Raw genomic sequence first — 19325 nt, forward strand, 5'->3', positions numbered from 1 at the left:
CAGACGCAACCAACCAATTAGCGCCTGTCACTGATTGTTCGCGGCCGGCCACGTAGTATATAACAGCCCACGTAGTAAATAGCACAGCCATGTAGTATATTGCACAGCCACGTAGTATATTGCGCAACTACGTAGTATATACCACAGCCACGTAGTATATAGCACAGCCCACGGAGTATATAGCACAGCCCACGTAGTATATAGCACAGCCCAAGGAGTGTATAACAGCCCACATAGCATATAACACAGCTCACGTAGTATATAACAGCCCACGCATGCGGTATATAACACAGGCCATGTAGTGTATAACACAGGCCACGTTAGTGTATAACACAGGCCGCGTAGTGTATAACACAGGACACATAGTGTATATAGCCCACCTAGTATATAGCACAGCCAAGTAGTATATTGCACAGCCCACGTAGTATATTGCACAGCCCACGCAGTATATAGCACAGCCCACGCAGGACATTGCACAGCCATGTAGTACATTGCACAGCCCACGTAGTACATTGCACAGCCCACGTAGAACATTGCACAGCCCATGTAGTACATTGCACAGCCCACGTAGAACATTGCACAGCCCACGTAGTACATTGCACAGCCCACATAGTATATGGCACAACCCACGTAGTACATTGCACAGCCCACGCAGTATATAGCACAGCTCATGCAGTATATTACACAGCCCACTTAGTATATTGCACAGTCCATGCAGTATAATGCACATAGTATTTTGCACAGCCCATGCAGTATATTGTTGTGAATTCTGTTGTCAAGCTCCCTCCTGTGGTCATGAATGGTACTTCGGCTGGTTCTGTCCATGGGCTTCCTCTGGTGGTTGTGAGTGGAGCTGCTGCTTCTGAGTTTCTGTTATGGCTGGCAATCAGGCAACACAGCGTGCAGTAATCAGCGCACATACAGAGATCTGGCAATAACCAAAAACAATAGGACGAGCTCTGAGACGTGGAATCTCTGTAGACTGCAGTACCTGATCTATCCTCACACAACTATAAGCAGCAGTGGATTGCGCCTATCACTACCTATGCAACTCGGCACTGCCTGAGGAGCTGACTAGCCTGAAGATAGAAATACAAGCCTGACTTACCTCAGAGAAATACCCCAAAGGAATAGGCAGCCCCCCACATATAATGACTGTTAGCAAGATGAAAAGACAAACGTAGGAATGAAATAGATTCAGCAAAGTGAGGCCCGATATTCTAGACAGAGCGAGGATAGCAAAGAACTATGCAGTCTACCAAAAACCCTAAAACGAAAACCACGCAAAGGGGCAAAAAGACCCACCGTGCCGAACTAACAGCACGGCGGTGCACCCCTTTGCTTCTCAGAGCTTCCAGCAAAAGTTAATAGCAAGCTGGACAGAAAAAACAGAAAACAAACTAGAAGCACTTATCTAGCAGAGCAGCAGGCCCAAGGAAAGATGCAGTAGCTCAGATCCAACACTGGAACATTGACAAGGAGCAAGGAAGACAGACTCAGGTGGAGCTAAATAGCAAGGCAGCCAACGAGCTCACCAAAACACCTGAGGGAGGAAGCCCAGAGACTGCAATACCACTTGTGACCACAGAAGTGAACTCAGCCACAGAATTCACAACAGTACCCCCTCCTTGAGGAGGGGTCACCGAACCCTCACCAGAACCCCCAGGCCGACCAGGATGAGCCACATGAAAGGCACGAACAAGATCTGGGGCATGGACATCAGAGGCAAAAACCCAGGAATTATCTTCCTGAGCATAACCCTTCCATTTGACCAGATACTGGAGTTTCCGTCTAGAGACACGAGAATCCAAAATCTTCTCCACAATATACTCCAATTCCCCCTCCACCAAAACAGGGGCAGGAGGCTCCACAGATGGAACCATAGGTGCCACGTATCTCCTCAACAACGACCTATGGAATACATTATGTATGGAAAAGGAGTCTGGGAGGGTCAGACGAAAAGACACCGGATTGAGAATCTCAGAAATCCTATACGGACCAATAAAACGAGGTTTAAATTTAGGAGAGGAAACCTTCATAGGAATATGACGAGAAGATAACCAAACCAGATCCCCAACACGAAGTCGGGGTCCCACACGGCGTCTGCGATTAGCGAAAAGCTGAGCCTTCTCCTGGGACAAGGTCAAATTGTCCACTACCTGAGTCCAGATCTGCTGCAACCTGTCCACCACAGAATCCACACCAGGACAGTCCGAAGACTCAACCTGTCCTGAAGAGAAACGAGGATGGAACCCAGAATTGCAGAAAAATGGAGAGACCAAGGTAGCCGAGCTGGCCCGATTATTAAGGGCGAACTCAGCCAACGGCAAAAATGACACCCAATCATCCTGGTCAGCGGAAACAAAACATCTCAGATATGTTTCCAAGGTCTGATTGGTTCGTTCGGTCTGGCCATTAGTCTGAGGATGGAAGGCCGAGGAGAAAGATAGGTCAATGCCCATCCTACCACAAAAGGCTCGCCAGAACCTCGAGACAAACTGGGAACCTCTGTCAGAAACAATATTCTCAGGAATGCCATGTAAACGAACCACATGCTGGAAGAACAAAGGCACCAAATCAGAGGAGGAAGGCAATTTAACCAAGGGCACCAGATGGACCATTTTAGAAAAGCGATCACAGACCACCCAAATGACCGACATTTTTTGAGAAACGGGAAGGTCAGAAATGAAATCCATCGAAATATGTGTCCAAGGCCTCTTCGGGACCGGCAAGGGCAAAAGCAACCCACTGGCACGTGAACAGCAGGGCTTAGCCCTAGCACAAATTCCACAGGACTGCACAAAAGCACGCACATCCCGTGACAGAGATGGCCACCAGAAGGATCTAGCAACCAACTCCCTGGTACCAAAGATTCCTGGATGACCGGCCAGCACCGAACAATGAAGTTCAGAGATAACTTTACTAGTCCACCTATCAGGGACGAACAGTTTCTCGGCCGGACAACGATCAGGTTTATTAGCCTGAAATTTCTGCAACACTCTCCGCAAATCAGGGGAGATGGCAGACACAATGACTCCTTCCTTGAGGATACTCGCCGGCTCAGATAACCCCGGAGAGTCGGGCACAAAACTCCTAGACAGAGCATCCGCCTTCACATTTTTAGAGCCCGGAAGGTATGAAATCACAAAATCAAAACGAGCAAAAAATAACGACCAACGGGCCTGTCTAGGATTCAAGCGCTTGGCAGACTCAAGATAAGTAAGGTTCTTATGATCAGTCAATACCACCACGCGATGCTTGGCACCCTCAAGCCAATGACGCCACTCCTCGAATGCCCACTTCATGGCCAGCAACTCTCGGTTGCCCACATCATAATTACGCTCAGCAGCAGAAAATTTCCTGGAAAAGAAAGCACATGGTTTGAACACTGAGCAACCAGAACCTCTCTGTGACAAAACCGCCCCTGCACCAATCTCAGAAGCATCAACCTCGACCTGGAACGGAAGAGAAACATCAGGTTGACACAACACAGGGGCACAGCAAAAATGACGCTTCAACTCCTGAAAAGCTTCCACGGCAGCAGAAGACCAATTAACCAAATCAGCACCCTTCTTGGTCAAATCGGTCAATGGTCTGGCAATGCTAGAAAAATTACAGATGAAGCGACGATAAAAATTAGCAAAGCCCAGGAATTTCTGCAGACTTTTTAGAGATGTCGGCTGAGTCCAATCATGGATGGCCTGAACCTTAACCGGATCCATCTCGATAGTAGAAGGGGAAAAGATGAACCCCAAAAATGAAACTTTCTGCACACCGAAGAGACACTTTGATCCCTTCACGAACAAGGAATTAGCACGCAGTACCTGGAAAACCATTCTGACTTGCTTCACATGAGACTCCCAATCATCTGAGAAGATCAAAATGTCATCCAAGTAAACAATCAAGAATTTATCCAGATACTCACGGAAAATGTCATGCATAAAAGACTGAAAAACAGATGGAGCATTGGCAAGTCCGAACGGCATCACCAGATACTCAAAATGACCCTCGGGCGTATTAAATGCCGTTTTCCATTCATCTCCCTGCCTGATTCTCACCAGATTATACGCACCACGAAGATCAATCTTAGTAAACCAACTAGCCCCCTTAATCCGAGCAAACAAGTCAGAAATCAATGGCAAGGGATACTGAAACTTAACAGTGATCTTATTAAGAAGGCGGTAATCAATACACGGTCTTAGCGAACCATCCTTCTTGGCTACAAAAAAGAACCCTGCTCCCAATGGTGACGACGATGGGCGAATATGTCCCTTCTCCAGGGATTCCTTCACATAACTGTGCATAGCGGTGTGTTCGGGTACGGACAAATTAAATAAACGACCCTTAGGGAATTTACTACCAGGAATCAAATCGATAGCACAATCACAATTCCTATGCGGAGGTAGGGCATCAGACTTGGACACTTCAAATACATCCTGAAAGTCAGACAAGAACTCTGGGATGTCAGAAGGAATGGATGACGAAATAGACAAAAATGGAACATCACCATGTACTCCCTGACAACCCCAGCTGGTTACCGACATAGAGTTCCAATCCAATACTGGATTATGGGTTTGTAGCCATGGCAACCCCAACACGACCACATCATGCAAATTATGCAGTACCAGAAAGCGAATAACTTCCTGATGTGCAGGAGCCATGCACATGGTCAGCTGGGCCCAGTACTGAGGCTTATTCTTGGCCAAAGGTGTAGCATCAATTCCTCTCAACGGAATAGGACACCGCAAAGGCTCCAAGAAAAATCCACAACGTTTAGCATAATCCAAATCCATCAGATTCAGGGCAGCGCCTGAATCCACAAACGCCATGACAGAATACGATGACAAAGAGCACATTAAGGTAATGGACAAAAGGAATTTGGACTGTACAGTACCAATAACGGCAGAGCTATCGAACCGCCTAGTGCGTTTAGGACAATTAGAAATAGCATGAGTAGAATCACCACAATAGAAACACAGTCTGTTCAGACGTCTGTGTTCTTGCCGTTCTACTTTAGTCATAGTCCTGTCGCACTGCATAGGCTCAGGTTTACTCTCAGACAATACCGCCAGATGGTGCACAGATTTACGCTCACGCAAGCGACGACCGATCTGAATGGCCAAGGACATAGACTCATTCAAACCAGCAGGCATAGGAAATCCCACCATTACATCCTTAAGAGCTTCAGAGAGACCCTTTCTGAACAAAGCCGCTAGTGCAGATTCATTCCACAGAGTGAGTACTGACCACTTCCTAAATTTCTGACAATATACTTCTACATCATCCTGACCCTGGCATAAAGCCAGCAGATTTTTCTCAGCCTGATCCACTGAATTAGGCTCATCATAAAGCAATCCCAGCGCCTGGAAAAATGCATCAACATTACTCAATGCAGAATCTCCTGGTGCAAGAGAAAACGCCCAGTCCTGTGGGTCGCCGCGCAAAAAAGAAATAATAATCAAAACCTTTTGAATAGGATTACCAGAAGAATGAGGTTTCAAGGCCAAAAATAGCTTACAATTATTTCTGAAGCTCAGGAACTTAGTTCTGTCACCAAAAAACAAATCAGGAATCGGAATTCTTGGTTCTAGCATCGATTTCTGATCAATAGTATCTTGAATCTTTTGTACATTTACAACGAGATTATCCATTGAGGAGCACAGAGCCTGAATATCCATGTCCACAGCTGTGTCCTGAAGCACTCTAATGTCTAGGGGAAAAAAAAGACTGAAGACAGAGCTAAGAAAAAAAAATGATGTCAGGATTTCTTTTTTCCCTCTATTGGGAATCATTGGTGTGGCTCCTTGTACTGTTATGGCTGGCAATCAGGCAACACAGCGTGCAGTAATCAGCGCACATACAAAGATCTGGCAATAACCAAAAACAATAGGACGAGCTCTGAGACGTGGAATCTCTGTAGACTGCAGTACCTGATCTATCCTCACACAACTATAAGCAGCAGTGGATTGCGCCTATCACTACCTATGCAACTCGGCACTGCCTGAGGAGCTGACTAGCCTGAAGATAGAAATACAAGCCTGACTTACCTCAGAGAAATACCCCAAAGGAATAGGCAGCCCCCCACATATAATGACTGTTAGCAAGATGAAAAGACAAACGTAGGAATGAAATAGATTCAGCAAAGTGAGGCCCGATATTCTAGACAGAGCGAGGATAGCAAAGAACTATGCAGTCTACCAAAAACCCTAAAACGAAAACCACGCAAAGGGGCAAAAAGACCCACCGTGCCGAACTAACAGCACGGCGGTGCACCCCTTTGCTTCTCAGAGCTTCCAGCAAAAGTTAATAGCAAGCTGGACAGAAAAAACAGAAAACAAACTAGAAGCACTTATCTAGCAGAGCAGCAGGCCCAAGGAAAGATGCAGTAGCTCAGATCCAACACTGGAACATTGACAAGAAGCAAGGAAGACAGACTCAGGTGGAGCTAAATAGCAAGGCAGCCAACGAGCTCACCAAAACACCTGAGGGAGGAAGCCCAGAGACTGCAATACCACTTGTGACCACAGAAGTGAACTCAGCCACAGAATTCACAACAAGTTTCCTTCCACAGGTGACGAGGTTAATTCGTTAGCTGGCTGCTCTATTTAACTCCACTTAGATCATTGCTCCATGCCACCTGTCAATGTTCCAGTATTGATCTTGTTCTCTCCTGGATCGTTCTTGTGACCTGTCTTCCCAGCAGAAGTTAAGTTCCTGCTTGCTTTTCTCTGGTTTGCTATTCTTCTGTCCAGCTTGCTATTTTGATTTTGTCTTGCTTGCTGGAAGCTCTGGGACGCAGAGGGAGCGCCTCCGCACCGTGAGTCGGTGCAGAGGGTCTTTTTGCGCCCTCTGCGTGGTCTTTTTGTAGTTTTTTGTGCTGACCGCAAAGTTACCTTTCCTATCCTCTGTCTGTTCAGTAAGTCGGGCCTCACTTTGCTAAATCTATTTCATCTCTGTGTTTGTAATTTTCATCTTTACTCACAGTCATTATATGTGGGGGGCTGCCTTTTCCTTTGGGGAATTTCTCTGAGGCAAGGTAGGCTTATTTTTCTATCTCTAGGGCTAGCTAGTTTCTTAGGCTGTGTCGAGTTGCATAGGGAGCGTTAGGAGCAATCCACGGCTATTTCTAGTGTGTGTAATAGGATTAGGGATTGCGGTCAGCAGAGTTCCCACAACTCAGAGCTCGTCCTATATTATTAGTAACTATCAGGTCATTCCGTGTGCTCTTAACCACCAGGTCCATTATTGTCCTTACCACCAGGTCATAACAGTACAGGTGGCCCAAAGTATTAATGCATCTCAATAGAGGGATAAGAGAAGTGCTGAGACCATTTTTTTTCTTTGCAGTGTGTTTTGTCTCTCTTTTCCCCTTTACCTCTGGGTGGTTCAGGATACAGGTGTAGATATGGACATTCAAGGTCTGTCCTCTTGTATGGATAATCTCACTGCAAGGGTACAAAACATTCAAGATTTTGTGGTTCAGAATCCGATGTTAGAGCCTAGGATTCCAATTCCTGATTTGTTTTTTGGGGATAGATCTAAGTTTCTGAATTTCAAAAATAATTGTAAATTGTTTCTTGCTTTGAAACCTCGCTCCTCAGGTGACCCTGTTCAACAAGTGAAAATCATTATTTCTTTGTTACGTGGCGACCCTCAAGACTGGGCATTTTCCCTTGTGCCAGGAGATCCGGCATTGCGTGATGTTGATGCGTTTTTTCTGGCGCTCGGATTGCTTTATGATGAACCTAATTCAGTGGATCAGGCAGAGAAAATCTTGCTGGCTCTGTGTCAGGGTCAGGATGAGGTAGAGATGTATTGTCAGAAGTTTAGGAAGTGGTCTGTACTCACTCAGTGGAATGAATGTGCCCTGGCAGCAATTTTCAGAAAGGGTCTCTCTGAAGCCCTTAAGGATGTCATGGTGGGATTTCCCATGCCTGCTGGTCTGAATGAGTCTATGTCTTTGGCCATTCAGATCGATCGACGCTTGCGTGAGCGTAAAGCTGTGCACCATTTGGCGGTATTATCTGAGCATAGACCTGAGCCTATGCAATGTGATAGGACTTTAACCAGAGCTGAACGGCAAGAACACAGACGTCGGAATAGGCTGTGTTTTTACAGTGGTGATTCCACTCATGCTATCTCCGATTGTCCTAAGCGCACTAAGCGTTTCGCTAGGTCTGCCACCATTGGTACGGTACAGTCGAAATTTCTTTTGTCCATTACTCTGATTTGCTCTTTGTCATCCTATTCTGTTATGGCATTTGTGGATTCAGGCGCTGCCCTGAATTTGATGGACTTGGAGTTTGCTAGGCGCTGTGGTTTTTTCTTGGAGCCCTTGCAGTATCCTATTCCATTGAGAGGAACTGATGCTACGCCTTTGGCCAAGAGTAAGCCTCAGTACTGGACCCAATTGACCATGTGCATGGCTCCTGCACATCAGGAGGATATTCGCTTTTTGGTGTTGCATAATCTGCATGATGTGGTCGTTTTGGGGTTGCCATGGCTACAGGTCCATAATCCAGTATTGGATTGGAAATCTATGTCTGTGTCCAGCTGGGGTTGTCAGGGGGTACATGGTGATGTTCCATTTTTGTCTATTTCGTCATCCACCCCTTCTGAAGTCCCGGAGTTTTTGTCGGATTACCGGGATGTATTTGATGAGCCCAAATCCAGTGCCCTACCTCCTCATAGGGATTGCGATTGTGCTATCAATTTGATTCCTGGTAGTAAGTTTCCTAAGGGCCGACTGTTCAATTTATCTGTGCCAGAACACGCCGCTATGCGGAGTTATATTAAGGAATCCTTGGAGAAGGGTCATATTCGCCTGTCGTCGTCACCATTGGGAGCAGGGTTCTTTTTTGAGGCCAAGAAGGATGGTTCTTTGAGACCTTGTATTGATTACCGCCTTCTTAATAAGATCACAGTCAAATTTCAGTACCCTTTGCCGCTGCTGTTGGATTTATTTGCTCGGAATAAGGGGGCTAGTTGGTTCACCAAGATAGATCTTCGTGGTGCGTATAATCTTGTGCGTATTAAGCAGGGCGATGAATGGAAAACAGCATTTAATATGCCCGAGGGTCATTTTGAGTACCTGGTTATGCCATTCGGGCTTTCCAATGCTCCATCAGTATTTCAGTCTTTTCTGCATGACATCTTCCGAGAGTACCTGGATAAATTCCTGATTGTATATTTGGATGATATTTTGGTCTTCTCGGATGATTGGGAGTCTCACGTGAAGCAGGTCAGAATGGTGTTCCAGGTCCTTCGTGCGAATTCTTTGTTTGTGAAGGGGTCAAAGTGTCTCTTTGGAGTTCAGAAGGTTTCATTTTTGGGTTTCATTTTTTCCCCTTCTACTATCGAGATGGACCCTGTTAAAGTCCAGGCCATTTATGATTGGACTCAGCCGACATCTCTGAAGAGTCTGCAAAAGTTCCTGGGCTTTGCTAATTTCTATCGTCGCTTCATCAGTAATTTTTCTAGTGTTGCTAAACCGTTGACTGATTTGACCAAGAAGGGTGCTGATGTGGTCAATTGGTCTTCTGCGGCTGTGGAGGCTTTTCAGGAGTTGAAGCGTCGTTTTTCTTCTGCCCCTATGTTGTGCCAGCCAGATGTTTCGCTTCCGTTTCAGGTCGAGGTTGATGCTTCTGAGATTGGAGCAGGGGCTGTTTTGTCGCAAAGAAGTTCTGATGGCTCGGTGATGAAACCATGTGCCTTCTTTTCTAGAAAGTTTTTTGCCTGCTGAGCGTAATTATGATGTTGGCAATCGAGAGTTGTTGGCCATGAAGTGGGCATTCGAGGAGTGGCGTCATTGGCTTGAAGGAGCCAAGCATCGTGTGGTGGTCTTGACTGATCACAAGAATTTGACTTATCTCGAGTCTGCCAAACGGTTGAATCCTAGACAGGCTCGTTGGTCTCTATTTTTCTCCCGTTTTGATTTTGTGGTTTCGTACCTTCCAGGCTCTAAGAATGTGAAGGCTGATGCCCTGTCAAGGAGTTTTGTGCCCGACTCTCCAGGTGTTCCTGAGACGGCGGGTATTCTCAAAGAGGGGGTAATTTTGTCTGCCATCTCCCCTGATTTGCGGCGGGTGCTGCAAAAATTTCAGGCTGATAGACCTGACCGTTGCCCAGCGGAGAAACTGTTTGTCCCTGATAAATGGACTAGTAGAGATATCTCTGAGGTTCATTGTTCGGTGTTGGCGGGTCATCCTGGAATCTTTGGTACCAGAGATTTGGTGGCTAGATCCTTTTGGTGGCCGTCTTTGTCGCGGGATGTGCGTTCTTTTGTGCAGTCCTGTGAGACTTGTGCTCGGGCTAAGCCCTGCTGTTCTCGTGCCAGTGGGTTGCTTTTGCCCTTGCCGGTCCCGAAGAGGCCCTGGACGCATATCTCTATGGATTTTATTTTGGATCTCCCTGTCTCTCAAAAGATGTCGGTCATTTGGGTGGTTTGTGATCGCTTCTCTAAGATGGTCCATTTGGTACCCTTGTCTAAATTGCCTTCCTCCTCTGATTTGGTGCCATTGTTTTTCCAGCATGTGGTTCATTTACATGGCATTCCGGAGAACATCGTTTCGGACAGAGGTTCCCAGTTTGTTTCGAGGTTTTGGCGAGCCTTTTGTGCTAGGATGGGCATTGATTTGTCTTTTTCCTCGGCTTTCCATCCTCAGACAAATGGCCAAACCGAACGAACTAATCAGACTTTGGAAACATATCTGAGATGCTTTGTTCCTGCTGATCAGGATGATTGGGTGTCCTTTTTGCTTTTGGCTGAGTTCGCCCTTCACTGAGAGCGGTCACTCCGGGACGCAGCGTATTACAGCTTCCTCGGATTTGCTGAATGGTTACCTTGAGATGAAGCTTATTATAGCTTCCTCGGTCCATTAGAAGCCCCACTCCTTCCCCTGATGAACCCTGGTGCATTATCCTAGGGGGAAACGCGTCGGGATGGGCAGCAGTATTAGGATGGGCAGCAGTATTAGGATGAGTACATCCTTTTTTTTGACCATCTTTTTCATATTTATTATTTGAGAGGTGCAACTGTATGACATATTGACATGTGATTTTGTTTAAATATAATATGTTGTTTGTATAGGTGTATACCCTGGCTTTTTGAGCTATTACACTGTATTAACTAATAAGGGTATACTATAAGTGTCTTATATTATGCAAAAAACAGGTTTATTATTGCTGTATATCGCAATTACTTATCTTGTCTCTTAATTAGACACTTTGTGCACCTCTCTGATCAGAAGGGTAACTGGTTATATGACCCCTTCTTGTGGAAATTTTTCCACATTAGATCTTTCTTTGCACCTTATAAGTATTTTTTTGCACTTTATGTTTAGTTATGGTGTGGTGGTAGTTTCATTTTGTTAAGATCCTGTAGGGTCACTAGGGAGAGCCGTCGACGAGTGGGGGCGCCACATCGACTTTAGGGTGCCAACCTCCGCTGTGAGGAAGGGCGAGTGAGGGAAAGATCACGCCCCCCCCACCGTTTAGTCTCTATCCTTTTATTATTTGTGTTAAGATAGAGTAAGGTGTTACTGTCTCCCGACCCGCTTGTATGGGTATTTTTACTCAATATTTATTAAAAGTTACATTTTAAAAGCGTTTTTTCAGTCTTAAGGTCATATACTGAGTTCGCCCTTAATAATCGGGCCATTTTGGTTTCGCCGTTTTTCTGCAATTCTGGTTTCCATCCTCGTTTCTCTTCAGGGCAGGTTGAGTCTTCGGACTGTCCTGGTGTAGATACTGTGGTGGATAGGTTGCAGCAGATTTGGACTCATGTGGTGGACAATTTGACATTGTCCCAGGAGAAGGCTCAACGTTTCGCTAACCGCCGGCGCTGTGTGGGTCCCCGACTTCGTGTTGGGGATTTGGTTTGGTTGTCGTCTCGTTATGTTCCGATGAAGGTTTCCTCTCCTAAGTTTAAGCCTCGTTTCATTGGTCCGTATAAGATTTCTGAGGTTCTCAATCCTGTGTCGTTTCGTTTGACCCTTCCAGCTTCTTTTGCCATCCATAATGTATTCCATAGGTCATTGTTGCGGAGATACATGGCGCCTGTGGTTCCATCCGTTGATCCTCCTGCCCTGGTGTTGGTCGAGGGGGAGTTGGAGTATGTGGTGGAGAAGATTTTGGATTCTCGTATTTCGAGACGGAAACTCCAGTACCTGGTCAAATGGAAGGGTTATGGTCAGGAAGATAATTCCTGGGTCTTTGCCTCCGATGTTCATGCTGCCGATCTGGTTCGTGCCTTTCATTTGGCTCGTCCTGGTCGGCTTGGGGGCTCTGGTGAGGGTTCGGTGACCCCTCCTCAAGGGGGGGGGGTACTGTTGTGAATTCTGTTGTCAAGCTCCCTCCTGTGATCATGAATGGTACTTCGGCTGGTTCTGTCCATGGGCTTCCTCTGGTGGTTGTGAGTGGAGCTGCTGCTTCTGAGTTTCCTTCCACAGGTGACGAGGTTAATTCGTTAGCTGGCTGCTCTATTTAACTCCACTTAGATCATTGCTCCATGCCACCTGTCAATGTTCCAGTATTGGTCTTGTTCTCTCCTGGATCGTTCTTGTGACCTGTCTTCCCAGCAGAAGCTAAGTTCCTGCTTGCTTTTCTCTGGTTTGCTATTTTTCTGTCCAGCTTGCTATTTTGATTTTGTCTTGCTTGCTGGAAGCTCTGGGACGCAGAGGGAGCGCCTCCGCACCGTGAGTCGGTGCGGAGGGTCTTTTTGCGCCCTCTGCGTGGTCTTTTTGTAGTTTTTTGTGCTGACCGCAAAGTTACCTTTCCTATCCTCTGTCTGTTCAGTAAGTCGGGCCTCACTTTGCTAAATCTATTTCATCTCTGTGTTTGTAATTTTCATCTTTACTCACAGTCATTATATGTGGGGGGCTGCCTTTTCCTTTGGGGAATTTCTCTGAGGCAAGGTAGGCTTATTTTTCTATCTCTAGGGCTAGCTAGTTTCTTAGGCTGTGTCGAGTTGCATAGGGAGCGTTAGGAGCAATCCACGGCTATTTCTAGTGTGTGTGATAGGATTAGGGATTGCGGTCAGCAGAGTTCCCACGTCTCAGAGCTCGTCCTATATTATTAGTAACTATCAGGTCATTCCGTGTGCTCTTAACCACCAGGTCCATTATTGTCCTTACCACCAGGTCATAACAGTATATTGCACAGCTCACGCAGCATATTGCACAGCCCAAGTTGTATATTGCACAGCCCACGTAGTATATTGCACAGCCCACGTAGTATATAGCAATGTGGGCATCATATCCCTGTTAAAAAAAAAGAATATCAATAGTAAAAAGTTGGTCACACTTAGCTGCGTTACCGGAGTGCATTACGCCGAGCTCCGGTAACGCTGGCATTAACCCTGTGTGTGGGCTGACTGGAGAGAATATGGAGTAGGCACTGACTGCGGGGAGGAAAGAGCGGCCATTTGGCCGCCGGACTGTGCCCGTCACTGATTGGTCGTGGCAATGGTCGTAGGCGTTTTGCCACGACCAATCAGCGACTTGGATTTTCATGACAGACAGAGGCCGCGACCAATGAATTTACGTGACAGACAGACAGACAGAAAGACAGACAGACGGAATTGACCCTCAGACAATTATATAGTAGATGGAGTAGTTACCCTATAATGCAGCAAGTTGAGGATGAAATCATCAGCAAATTAGGTCAGTATCACATAAGAAGGGAAAATCACAAAATCAGTAGCCAAAATTCAAGGCTAAATTCAATAAAACATCCAAGAGTTATAAGTTTGTGCCAGGTCAGAATAAATAAGCTCAATCAGAATGAAGTGCAGTAGTAGAAACATGAACAGAGCAATAACTGGAAAAGAACAGATGCTTCATATGGGTTTTAATAGAGCATTATGTGTTCCCATTAGCCACCAGACCTATTCTGCCGTTGGTCAAGTGACTGGCCCAGCTATTGACTGGGCACCAGGACCTAGTCTACACAGAACATATATAACTTGAGTTCTGGCCATCAATCATGGAAGCAAGATAGGAGAGCTTCCAAAATTGTGCTTAAGGTGGCTTAGAGAAGTAATTTCCACCTAACTCATTGTCAAAGATGTCCACTAAGTGAGAGCAACAGCGCTTGACAGTGTAGACATGTGTGTATATACATGCACACTGTATACAGTTAGGTCCATATATATTTGGACAGAGACAACATTTTCTTAATTTTGGTCATAGACATTACCACAATGAATTTAAAAAAAACCAATTCAGATGCAGTTGAAGTTCAGACTTTCAGCTTTCATTTGGTTGACTAAACTTCAGACAGAAAGGCCCACAAACAAACAGCAACTGAAAACCACCGCAGTGAAGGCCTGGCAGAGCATCAAAAAGGAGGAAACACAGCTTCTGGTGATGTCCATGAGTTCAAGACTTCAGGCAGTCATTGCCCACAAAGGGATTTCAACCAAGTACTAAAAATGAACATTTTATTTAAAATTATTGAATCTGTCCAATTACTTTTGGTCCCTTTAAAAACAGGGTAGCACATGTTAAGGAGCTGAAACTCCTAAACCCTTCATCCAATTTTAATGTGGATACCCTCAAATGAAAGCTGAAAGTCTGAACTTCAACTGCATCTGAATTGTTTTGTTTAAAATTCATTGCGGTAATGTCTATAACCAAAATTAAAAAAATGTTGTCTCTGTCCAAATATATATGGACCTAACTGTATATACTCCTTAACATTGAAAATGTAACACCAGGAATGAAAGTGGGTGGTTTATGAAAATCAAGAAAGTATCAGGTGTCAGTAAGCCCTACAAATGATTACATTTTCAAGTACATAGCTCCAATCTGTGGATGTGGGAGAGGCATAAAAGTCAAATTGAAAGTAAATTTGTTTTAACTACATAAAAACTCTAAAATCAGATAAAATCATGTGTGATGATTGTACAATGCCTTCTGTTCATCATGGTGCCAATTATCCCCACTTGTTGGAAATGATAGGGAAAGAATCCTTTAAATGAGGAACCTTGGTTTATCACTGCAGGACATTGCATTGCATGTAGGCCAAGATGTCAGCAGCATTCAATGTTGCATGTCCTAGTGGTTAGGAGAACAATGACAAACTGGAATGACAACAGGAGGTGCGCAGAGGTGTATTTCTGCATGGACAGATCATCATAGTACAACAATGGTGCATTTTGATCCAGTCTGTACTGTAATGGAAATTGGACTTACCAAGCCTAATGTGTCAGTGCTCACACAAGGTATCAGAAGGTGTTTACATGACATCGGGCTATGAGCAATTTACTCCAAAACATCTCAGGAGTTGTTTACAACAATGGTAGATTGCTTGTGGTTCATGCTAGTGTTAGTGGACTACGTGGCCTAAATGTGCTACTATGCCTTTCTCCGGACTTGCCTCTCATCAAGTACACAATTGCAAAAGGAGCTGCCAACAGCAAATTTTGTTGATTTGTATGCTGAAGTGAATTTAGCATGCAAGAACATTCCTTAGACAATCATTAATAGCTTCAAGCGTAGCAGCTAAGATGTGTAAGTGTGTGTATTTCTGTGTCAGGTGCTCATTATACTGAGTAGATTGATAAAACTGTTTCCATTTTTTCATCATCATTTTCAATGTGTATCGATCTTGTGATTTCCATTGCTGTGCTGCAATTTTATATATATATATATATATATATATATATATATTGTGATGCAGTGACCCCTTTTACAGCTAGGGAGCGCTGTATATTCTCCTAAGAATACGCATGGAGGTGTATTGAGGCCATGGGAGTGCATGGCAGTCGCAGGCGTAACTGTGATGGTGATACAGTGACCGGCATTATTGTAAATGGCCTTTATGTGTTGCAAAGGCTGTCTGCTGCGCTGTAAGCCAGTAATGTTGTTCTGGGACTTGTAGTCCCACAAGTATTTGTTTAGTTTAAATAGAGGCTTACAGGGTTAGTTGGAGAGCTGGGCGGGTCTGACTAACCACACACCTCCCACCTATGGGGTGGTTACAGCTACATAATGTGACTAGGGTTTGGGTCACATGGGACTCTGTGTTCAGAGTGTATGGACCTGAATGGTCAGAGTGTAAGGTCCTGGATGGCCTGTGTTGGAAGATCCTGGGAGCAGGATCGGATTCCTGGAAAAGCACATGGTGAGGCCATGGATCTGAAGGCCTGTGTGTTGGAAGGTCCTAGGAGTGGATTTCTTCTGTGGGTCTGGACTGTCATGAGTGCCCTGGTAACAAGGACGGTGATCCCAGTAAGACAGCTTCCCCAGGAGAGAGGACTGACAAGGAGTCAGCATGTGGAGCAGGAGCTTCAGGAAGGTAACCCAGAGTTGGGGAACTGTGTGCACTGACAAGGGTCAGTCAATGAACTATGCGGTCACCCATGGTAACTGGATGGAGTAAGGTCCGGCATGTTTATAGACTGCAACTTACTTTTGTCTGCTGGTGCCTATTGTGTTCTGTGGACATTCATGAACTGTTCGGCATGCGGTCGCCCACGGTAACTGGACAAAGAGGGTATACAGTGGGTATGGAAAGTATTCAGACTCCTTTAAATTTTTCACTCTTTGTTTCATTGCAGCCATTTGGTAAATTCAAAAAAGTTTATTTTTTTCTCATTAATGTGTACCCTGCACCCCATCTTGACTGAAAATTTAAAAAAAATTGTAATTTTTGAAAATGTATTAAAAAAGAAAAGCTGAAATATCACATGGTCATAAGTATTCAGACACTTTGCTCAGTGTTGAGTAGAAGCACACTTTTGAGCAAGTACAGCCATGAGTCTTCTTGGAATGATACAACAAGTTTTTCACACCTGGATTTGGGGATCCTCTGCCAAACTTCCTTGCAGATCCTCTCCAGTTCCATCAGGTTGGATGGTGAATGTTGAAGCCATTTTCAGATCTCTCCAGAGATGCTCAATTGGGTTTAGGTCAGGGATCTGGCTGGGCAAGTCAAGAATGGTCACAGAGTTGTCCTGAAGCCACTGCTTTGTTATTTTAGATATGTGCTTAGGGTCATTGTCTTGTTTGAAGGTGAACCTTCGGCCAAGTCTGATGTCCAGAGCACTCTGAAAGCAGTTTTCATCCAGGATATCTCTGTTCTTGGCTGCATTCATGTTTCCTTCAATGGCAACCAGTCGCCCTGTCCTTGCAGCTGAAAAACACCTCCATAGCATGATGCTTCCACCACCATGTTTCACTGTTGGCATTATATTGGGCAGGCGATGAGCAGTGCCTGGTTTTCTCCACACATACCACTTAGAATTATCACCAAAAAGGTCTATCTTCGTCTAATGAGACCAGAGAATCTTATTTCTCATAGTCTGGAAGTCCTTCATATGTTGTCTAGCAAACTCTATGCGGGCATTCATATGTCTTGCACTGAGGAGAGCCTTCCGTCAGGACACTCTGCCATAAAAGCCCGACTGGTGGAGGGCTGCAGTGGCTGCAGAGTTGACTTTGTGGAACTTTCGCCCATCTCCCTACTGCATCTCTGGAGCTCAGCCACAGTGATCTTGGGGTTCATCTTTACCTCTCTCACCAAGGCTCTTCTCCCACAATTGCTCAGATTGACTGGACAGTCAGGTCTCGGAAGACTTCTGGTGGTCCCAAACTTCTTCCATTTAAGGATTATGGAGGCGACTGTGCTATTTGGAACCTTGAGTACTGCAGAAATTCTGTTGTAACCTTGTGCCTTGCTACAATTCTGTCTCTGAGCTCCTTGGCCAGTTCCTTTGACCTCATGATTCTCATTTGGCCTAACATGCACTGTGAGCTGTGAGGTCTTATATAGACAGGTGTGCGCCTTTCCAAATCAAGTCCTATCAGTTTAATTAAATAGAGCTGGCCTCCAATGAAGGAGTAGAACCATCTCAAGGAGGATCACAAGGAAATAGACACTCATATTTAAGTAACATGCTGTCTGAGCAAAGGGTCTGAATACTTATGACCATGTGATATTTCAGTTTTTCTTTCTTATTAAATTTTCAAAAAAAGTCTACATTTCTGTTTTTTTCAGTCAAGATGGGGTGCAGAGTGTACATTAATGTGAAAAAGTGGACTTTTTTGAATTTACCAAATGGCTGCAATGAAACAAAGAGTGAAAAATTTAAAGGGTCGTACTTTCCCTATCCACTGTATATACTGTATTAATATTTGTCTATAAGTGCTTGTCACAAAATTAAAATATCATCAAAAAGTTAAATTATTTCAATACAAAAAGTGAAACTCATATATTATATAAAGTCATTACAAACAGAGTGATCTATTTCAAGTGTTTATTTCTGTTAATGTTGATGATTATGGCGTATATCCAATGAAAACCCAAAAGTCATTATCTCAGTAAATTAGAATACTTTATAACACTAGCTTGAAAAATTATTTTAAAATCAGAAATGTTGGCCTACTGAAATGTATGTTCAGTAAATCCACTCAATACTTGATTGGGGCTCCTTTTGCATCAATTGCTGAATCAATGCGGCGTGGCATGGAGGCGATTAGTCTGTGGTACTGTTGAGGTGTTATGGAAGCCCAGGTGGCTTTGATAGCAGCCTTTAGCTCGTCTGCATTGTTGGGTCTGGTGTCTCTCATCTTCCACTTGATAATACCCCATAGATTCTCTGTGGAGTTAAGGTCAGGCAAGTTTGCTGGCCAATCAAGCACAGTGATACTGTTGTTTTCAAACCAGGTATTGATACTTTAGGCAGTGTGGACAGGTGCCAAGTTCTGCTGGAAAATTAAATTTCCATCTCCAAAAAGCTTGTCGGCTGAGGGAACCATGAAGTGCTGTAAAATTTCCTGGTAGATGGCTGCGCTGACTTTGGTCTTGATAAAACACAGTGGAACTACACCAGCAGATGACATGGCTCCCCAAACCATCATTTATTGTGAAAACTTCACAGTAGACCTCAAGCAGCATGGATTGTGTGCATCTCCACTCTTCCTCCAGACTCTGGAACCTTGATTTCCAAATGAAATGCAAAATTTACTTTCATCTGAAAACAATACCTTGGATCACTGAGCAATAGTGTTGAGCATTCCGATACTGCAAATATCAGGTATCGGATGATATTTGCTGTATCGGAGTTCCGATACTGAGTTCTGATACATTTACGATATCGAATACCGGAATCGGAAGTTCCCATAGTGCAATGATGCACTATAATGGAATGTGGGCAGTGCTTGACAGTGGAGGGTCTGTGTGTGTGGGTGAGGTCTGTGCGTGACCATGGGGGGTCTGTGCTGAACTGCCGGGGGTCTGTGCAGGCCTGCCGGGAGTCTGTGCGGGCTGCCGGGAGTCTGTGCGGGCCTGCTAGGGGTCTGTACAGGCCTACCGGAGGTCTG

The 19325-nt window shown here is 44.9% G+C and overlaps 1 protein-coding gene across 1 annotated transcript in view; it reads right to left on the reverse strand.

The window, feature by feature from the left end:
• The window catches only part of LOC138676521 (tetratricopeptide repeat protein 24-like), a 305247-nt gene that overhangs the window by 279658 nt on the left and 6264 nt on the right, over positions 1–19325 (reverse strand). The gene's annotated exons all lie outside the window — the stretch shown is intronic.

This window comes from Ranitomeya imitator, chromosome 4, assembly GCF_032444005.1.
Source record: "Ranitomeya imitator isolate aRanImi1 chromosome 4, aRanImi1.pri, whole genome shotgun sequence".
Lineage (NCBI taxonomy): Eukaryota > Metazoa > Chordata > Amphibia > Anura > Dendrobatidae > Ranitomeya > Ranitomeya imitator.